At 36.2% G+C, this 8,125-nt stretch overlaps 1 pseudogene; it reads left to right on the forward strand.

Annotated features, from left to right (window-relative positions):
- Positions 1-3,210: 3,210 nt before the first annotated feature.
- LOC149196291 (protein DMR6-LIKE OXYGENASE 1 pseudogene) lies at positions 3,211-3,877 on the forward strand (annotated as a pseudogene).
- Positions 3,878-8,125: the final 4,248 nt, after the last annotated feature.

An 8,125-nucleotide genomic window follows, 5' to 3' on the forward strand; every position in this document is an offset into this window, starting at 1 on the left:
AAGAGTTGTTGCGGTGGCTGTACAAATTTCTACAGCAAGTGACAATTGTCTGTCACATGTTTTCCATCTACCTGATAGATAGCACACCACAGCGCGGGTCTTGTACTTGACCCCACTTGAGCTTCCATCCTCAGAGGCATTGACCCTCGTCCTACAACATAGTTCACGAAGATTGGGCAGTGATCCTTATCATGTCCTTGACTCTTACATTTCAAACACCAAACTTCTTCACGCACCTCTAGTCGAACTGCTCTATCCTTCTTCAGATTTTGAAACTCTAGGCAAAGGTTCCACAACTCCGCATGAATCTGCTGAACTCCCAAAGTAGCATCTTGAATCAGTGTCTCATGCAACCTCATCGCAATCTCCAGGGCTTCCACCTAGGTCCCAATCTTTTGCTATGATAAAGAAACCCTTAGATGAGGCAAGAGTGAAGCCACAAACCATTTGTAGTGCTACCCATCCATAAGATTCATGTTAGCTTCGCGGATCTTGCATAATTTCAATCTCTGATCTAGCTCCCAGGATGTCTCAATAGGCCTCATCATCATTTCCTTGAATCTAACAATTGATTGCGCTTCAAACTTGGGCCTAAAAAATTTCTTATTCAACGCAGTCTGAATATCTTCCAACGCAGCTGTCGGGTTATCAGTGCAGTACTTAATGTACTACATTAGCGCGCACTCCTGTAAAGCAGTAACCAATGTTTCTTTCTTCATCTGATCATCTATAATACCCTGAGATTCCCATACAGCCTTTGCGATGAGCTAGAAATAGTTTGGATCCTCATTTCCCACTCCCATAAAAATGGGCAACTTACTTGTATTCGCCATATTGAATGGTGGCAGAGGTGGTGGCGGTGTGGGCAAAGGTGTATGTTGTGGAGGTGAAGATGGAGGTGGTGTGGGTGGATGGGGTATTCATAGGAATCCTCACCTTAATAACTGGACAACACTCTGTAGTGAAGCCTATGTTGCTTCTTCATTGTTACTCAGAGGAGGTTTAATCAGCGGGCTGTATTTAGGCCCTGTTCTTCCTCTATCCTTAAGGATCTTTTCACTTCGCGTAGCTCCAAATATCAAGGTAGTTGCATAACCTGCTTTTCACACAAGAGCATCTTAATCAAAGTATTCAAAGACCTTAAATATTTATCTCGCAGTCCCTTGAAGAAGCGTCACTCTACTTCGATATAGCTGACCAAGGTATCGACTGTGAATTCTATCACGAATCCTCCTATAACGGGATCAAGCCAGTGATCGACAATGCATGTGATATTATCCTCGGAGGCTTCCAATCTCCACACTAACTTCAGGGTCCACACTATCAGATTGTCAAGCCTCCACCTTCCTTCGTCGTCTGCCAATTTAGCGATCCACTCGTATAGTTTCATTGGGAAGGAACATAAGAAGATTTTGTGTATCTCTGTGTACAGATATCTATCCAACCACTGTTCTTTCATCAATCATGGATTTCTATTTTCTTGTGCCGTGAATTCATGGATCTTTCTATCCAACCAATCTTCAATTTCCTTCTTAGTTGGATTCCAGTGATGTGACATCACACATCTCTTTATGCAAATCTCAGTCCCCTTTGTTGGCTTAGTGGGTCCTAACCTAGGTTCAGAGTTAAGTTGGCCAAAGAAAACCCTACACTACTGGCCCTTTCAGCATCAATTCGTAGAGCGCGGATTGAAGTCTCACCTGAAGTAGTATGGGGGGTGTTGGAACTAAGTTTCCACACCTAGAGATTAGTGTAATGTCATCTTATCCTTTAACTCGACCTTTACGCAGATCGATAAGCCTTTTAGGGCTTATCGATATACTTCTCTTAATCAACCTTTAGACCTTTGCAAAGGTCTACAACTATTTTTCGTGGACCGTCAACAAGTGAATTAAATACTTACGCGCCTCTGTGATTTTTCCTACTTCAATATTTAACCAGATCAGCTTAATTATCTGATAACTTTAACATACACTAAGATATTCTTCGCATAGATAAATATTATTACTAGTGTTCATATATCAATGTAAAATATGCAAATTCACATATCAATACAATATTAAATCATAAACCCATTTTCCTCATAACATAATCACATTCATTCATAACAGAAGTTAAATAGATTAACACATATATTTCCAGAATACTCTCTTTATTGATGCTTCATTTCTTCTTACAGACTCGATACTAGCCTGCGCACTCAGTTGCAAGGGTCCACGCATTCAGGTGGAAACTCTACTCTAGGCCTTTGTGCACTCAGCCGCAGAGCCTCTCTTCTCCTCTAATACTCTTTTCTTGTCACTTCTATTGATCCATTACGTTTGTCTTTATCATTCACTACTTAAAAACTGCCTTATACTCTTTAAGAGTTCCCTTTTTATATAATCCCATGGTCCGCGGACCATGGGTAGATCTACTAAAGCTGACACAATTTACATAAACAAAGGGTAAAACCCTTTATGACACTTTACCATCTACGTGCTCTGTGACCACAACTTGTAGAGACTTTATACTTTACATACAAAAACTTGGTCTTTTAGCCCCAAAACTAACCCTAGGGGACCTTGTCCCAACAACAGCATACAAGTAAGGCATTCCAAAAATTCTAATTATATTATTATATATCTTTTGCAAAAATAAAAAAACCATTTCTTTGTGGAAGATTTAAAAATATCTGTAACCAAAATGCCAGATGCCTTCATAATTGCTTATGATGGGTGGAATGCCTACTCTAAAAGCGATATCTTAATTGTTTTAACAAAAAATACTCAACAAAATTATTCTTTAAATTAACTATATAATATTGTTATTTTTTAATTTTTCATGCAACACCAACTTGTATATTTTATTTCATCTACTCTTTTTTTTTAGCTTATTACTGCTAACATGAATTCCTAAAGGGAAAAAGTTTTACCAGGATTTCAGAAGGGGTAGAGGCTTTTTATTCTTTAGTGGATATTATTTATTTCATGACCTTTGAGTTCCAAGATCAAATGAACCTAGACAAAGACAATTATTTAATCTTATTTGATCTCGTGCATGTCCCTCATATTTCAAAATATTAATATTCTAGAAATCCAATAAAAATACCCTTTTGTAACCTGACATAAAGCATGTCACACCTTGGTACAAAAATCATGCCGCACCTTGTTTCAACCATCTAACTCGTTAACTTGTTGCAAAGAGACTGCATGCAAATACATTGTGGAGATGACAACAATATGTGTCAAGCTGCTGGCAGCAGTTTCTGAATCTATGGAGCTCGATTCTGACTACTTGGATAAAATTTTCGGAAAACCTAGCCAATACATGTTAATAAATTACTATCCTCCATGCCCAAACCCAGATCTCACCCTTGGAGTAGCAGGCCATACAGATCCAGGTAGCCTCACGGTTCTAATGCAGGGGGATGTCAGTGGCCTGCAAGTCCTAAACAATGGGAAATGGGTCACTCATGCCTTGGTTGTCCACTTGGGCAATCAAATCCAAGTGATCAGTAAAGCCTGCAAGGCACAGCTAGTGTACTATACATAATTTAATTACCTTGATTCTTTTAAAAGGTGATGGTGTTCATAAATAAAGCCTCTAACTGTTTGTGTAAAATGAGCAGAATGTGAGCAATGGAAGGTTCAGGAGTGTTGTACATAGAGCAGTAACCAACTCTTCTACTACGCGTATATCAATTCCAATGTTCTATTCCCATGACCAAGATTCCTTCATTGCTCCTACAACGTCCATGACTGATGATCAGCATCCAACTGTGTACAAAGGATATAAGTATGGAGAGTACTTCAAACGTTTTTACTTTGAGCCATTACAGATCGGTAAGACTGTGTTGGATCAATTCAAGGTCGAATATCCAGAGAAAGGTCATTGAATTGATTTATGGTGCTCACACTGCTACAATCTTCATCATTTTCATTTGGGTTTTACACAACCATGATGCCATTTTCTGAACTAAAGTAAACTTGCAAAGGTTTCACATGTCTGGTGTGTGGGGTTTATAATTGTGATATGCTACTACTCTATCTATATGTCTGGTTTCACATGCCACATGTCTGGCGTGGTGTTTGTAATTGTGATAGGCTACTACTCTATTTATCTTTCTGGTTTATATCTATCTAGTTTGTTTATGTTTATTTTTTCTACTGGTGAGAGAGGAGAAAGGAACCAAGGTCCATGCCATTGCAATGTTACATGATTTCATTTATTTGATGGGAGCTAATATGGTATTATATCATATGAATATATGTTTGTATGAATGAGTCACTTTTAAATGAACTGATATGTAATGCAAGAATAGTGGGTAAACATCACTTAAATAGTTTAATGCAATAATAGTTGGCAAGCAAGTGTTTGAATTTATTCTTATTATTTTTTTGAATTTCAATTGTACCAAGGGATTATTAAGATTTTAATTTAGTGTTATTATTTTGTCGAATTTCAATTGTAGTTATTAGTATTTAACTAGACCAATAGGTTATCACACAAACATTATTGTGTAAATTAAGGTGAATCTTAGTGCACATTGCAATTTGATTATTATTGATAATGTGCCAATTATGATGAAATAGTGATGATGTAAATTTAGTTAGCATGATTGAGAGTCATCAATGAATTCTAAGATATTCAAATCATTTACTTGCTTGCATGACAGATAAAGGAAAGAAAAGAAAGCTAGGAAGTAAGTAAAATCTTAATAATAACCAAGGGGTTTGTAAGCAACTGTTATTAGTAGTATCCTTGCACACAGACTTAAACAATGTTATATAAAAATTTATAACAAACACACACATAAAAGATATAGAGATAACAAAGTAATCTAGAGACTAACAATAAGCACATTATTATAAAATCACCACAACAACAACAAAATATAGTTGTTTCTATGTTACCTTCATGCCATATTTACATTCAATATTTAGTTACAAGGTAGTTACTAGTGTCTAACTACATTTGCCAGTCTACTTCACTGTGGTTGACTAGCTTACAAATCCCACTAGATATTTAATCATTCTTTTACTTGGCTGCCTTTTAAGTATAGTCAATAGAGTCTACTGGTCCCTCCTACATCTCCCCCCACCTCAAGCCCTTCTTTGTCCCATAGAATAGGGAGATATGGAGTTACAAATACAAAATACAAAATATTTTTTATTACAAAAATTGTTGTTGAAAACTCATAAAGTCAAATAATGTGGTGTCAAGCTCACTTTCCTCTACGTGTTCAATATTGCTTGGTCCCACTGCATTATTGGATGTTTTTGACCCAACGATTTGTTAGTTATTGAGTTTACATTACTTGATGGACAAGTTGTTCAGGAATAGTCTTTGGTCATGTATTCATGGAGATTTCTTATACTTGTTCAATATAGCTTGGTCCCAGTGCATTATTGGATGTTCTTGACCCAATGATTTGTTGGTTGTTCAGTTTACATTACTTGATGGACAAGTTGTTCGGGAATAGTCTTTGGTCATGTATTCATGGACATTTCTTTTTCTATCACTATGACACCCTTTGTTTTTCAATTCCCATCCGATCAATAGAGCTTGATGATGTCAACACAGAGGATGGAAAATTCAATTCAAAATAACTTGGATTGAAAAATTACAATCTTGGTCACATAGGAGAACTAGGTGCAACCTATGACCATAATTGTGGTTAATCCTACAATCAACTATAAGATGTATAATGGATATGGTGTGCCATTCATTGCAAGTTTTTATTTTTATTTTTGTCCACTCATCAATTGAGTATTGTGCTAGCACCTCTAGCAAATCATTTTTGGTGATGTAATCAAGTTTTTCTATGAATGAGGTGGCTTGTACCCCTACCAAGTCAATATTATATTTATGTTTTAAATGTTACATGTGTTGGATTTTGGTTTAGGTGTTATGTAATGTTTTGAGTTTCCAATTGTGCTTTGTTATTGGATTAGTTTTGTCTCAACTTTTTTTCTTTTTCAATTTGTGTTGTGAATGTTTCCTCTAGAGTTGGCCATTCAATACTTCTTTGTTGTCAATTTTTTCCATGCGACCTATCAAGAACCCTAGCCTCCTTTTTTTCATTTTTCTACCATAATGCCCCAACTTGTAAAGTTTTTCTAAAGCTTCTCACAAATAATTTCTTCCATTTTTACTTGCCAAATGTTATTCCTTATTATTTTTTAATTCTTTTGTGGTCATTTTGTTGAAATTTCTACTTCATCCTCAATTCAATTAGGATTTCACTTGTTTGAATATGCCCCCTCATTCTCAATATGGTTAGAGACTATTTGTAGTTGTACAAGTAGCTTCAATGGTCAATAACCATTGATCTTAATATTCATAGTTGATAGTTGATAGCTCATGAATTGTAAGGTGTTTTGGTTGTATGGTGCAACCCTATTTACAAACTTGAATTGACATGGTATGTTAACTTCACATGTCAAAATGTTTAGTTAGTGTGTCTCAACATGTATTACAAGTTTTACTACTAGTTTGTGTGAATTATACACTCCACTCACATATGCATGCTATTCCACTAGCTGTAGTTGATGGTCAGTTAAGTTGGTATACATACATTGTGTACTAGACCATTTTGGGACATGCCATCGCTGATCCTCCTAATGGGATTAATCAACATCATATTCCCCCTTGACACCATCTTGCACAAATCCCTAATAATTTCCCCTTCATCCCCCATAATTTCAGCCCTAAACTGCATCATGCGAGCCAGTTTTTAGGACCAACCCTCAGTGTATGCCTATTGGGGTGTGATCACCTACAAGTTGCTAGAATGTGGCCTTCATTGGTCAAAAGCAGGTTGCTCCCCTTTTGTTATGAAACAAGATCACAAAAAGATAGAAAATATAGATGAACGCCTTACAAATAAGTCTCTTTGAGGAGTGGTAATTTCTTCCAATGCATTAAAAGATATGGTCGGATTCATTTCTTGATGCTCGATGTGATCTTTCACTTCATGAACATTTTTCTTCTTGATATGTCCTTCTATCATGATAGTTTGAGGAGTGGTAATTCCAGCCATTGCATTATAAGATATGGTTAGATTCATTTCTTCTTTCTTGATGTGGTCTTTCACTTCTTGAACCTTTTTCTTCTTGATATGTCCTTCTATCTTAAGAGTTTGAGGAGTAGTAATTATTTCCAATGCTTTACAAGATGTGGTTGAATTCATTTCTTCTTTCTCCGGGGTTGGTTCCTGGTGTATATACTCTTCTTTTGATGTTTCTTGATCCTTTTCTTCCTCCTCTCCACAATCAATGTAAAATAATTTCTTTTCAGCACACTTATGACCTTTAATGTTTTTTATCACAATTGTAACAAAGCCCTTTTTCTCTTTTTTCTTCCAATTGTTGTGGTGTAACCCTTATAGGTTGTGGAAGGCTAGGAGAAAAAACACTTCCATATTTATAATTGTGAGGGGTAGACTTCCTTGTTGCCATAATTTTTCTTTCCACTTTGTAACAAAGCCATTTTTCTCTTTTTTCTTCCAATTGTTGTGGTGTTTCTCTAAAGAAGGTGTTGCTCTTTGTATCCTCATAATGTGCTATAATTTCCTCCATGAAAATTGACCACATAACAAGTGGTTTACGAGGACAAAGCCCTTTATACCATAAAAATTGATCTTATTCTAAATATGAAGATGCAATACATACCTTTTGTAACAGGGTACACCATGTAGATCAAAATATTTCTCCATCTGTAGTATCCAATTTACCAGATCCTTGCCATCAAACTTCCTCATATCAATTTTTCTTGATTTTAGGAGCTCAATCTTGAAACGACTGTAACTCTGTAATTTCAGATCTCCATGTTTTGAAATTTCTTCTTGCGGTAGCCCTCTGAGTTCTCTTTCTAACCCCACAAATCTGATTAGAATTGGATTATCCAATAAAGAGTTATGCCAAATCTCCCATGGTGACCTAATTATAGACTACTTCAGTAGAGCAAACTTGTACAACGTGTTGCGTCTCATTGTTTTGACCTTAGTACCTGAAACTGATATATAGAAAACTAAAGACAGTCCTATTTCTGAAACTTCTTACTAAATTTCAATCCGATGCTCAGAACAAAAGTTACGACGATTTTCCCAAGGTGACATGTTTGGAATGTAATTCAGGGGTCT

This window comes from Pinus tabuliformis, chromosome 2_2 (assembly GCF_031772625.1).
Source record: "Pinus tabuliformis cultivar Carrire ecotype Pingquan chromosome 2_2, CPIR1, whole genome shotgun sequence".
Classification (NCBI taxonomy): Eukaryota; Viridiplantae; Streptophyta; class Pinopsida; order Pinales; family Pinaceae; genus Pinus; species Pinus tabuliformis.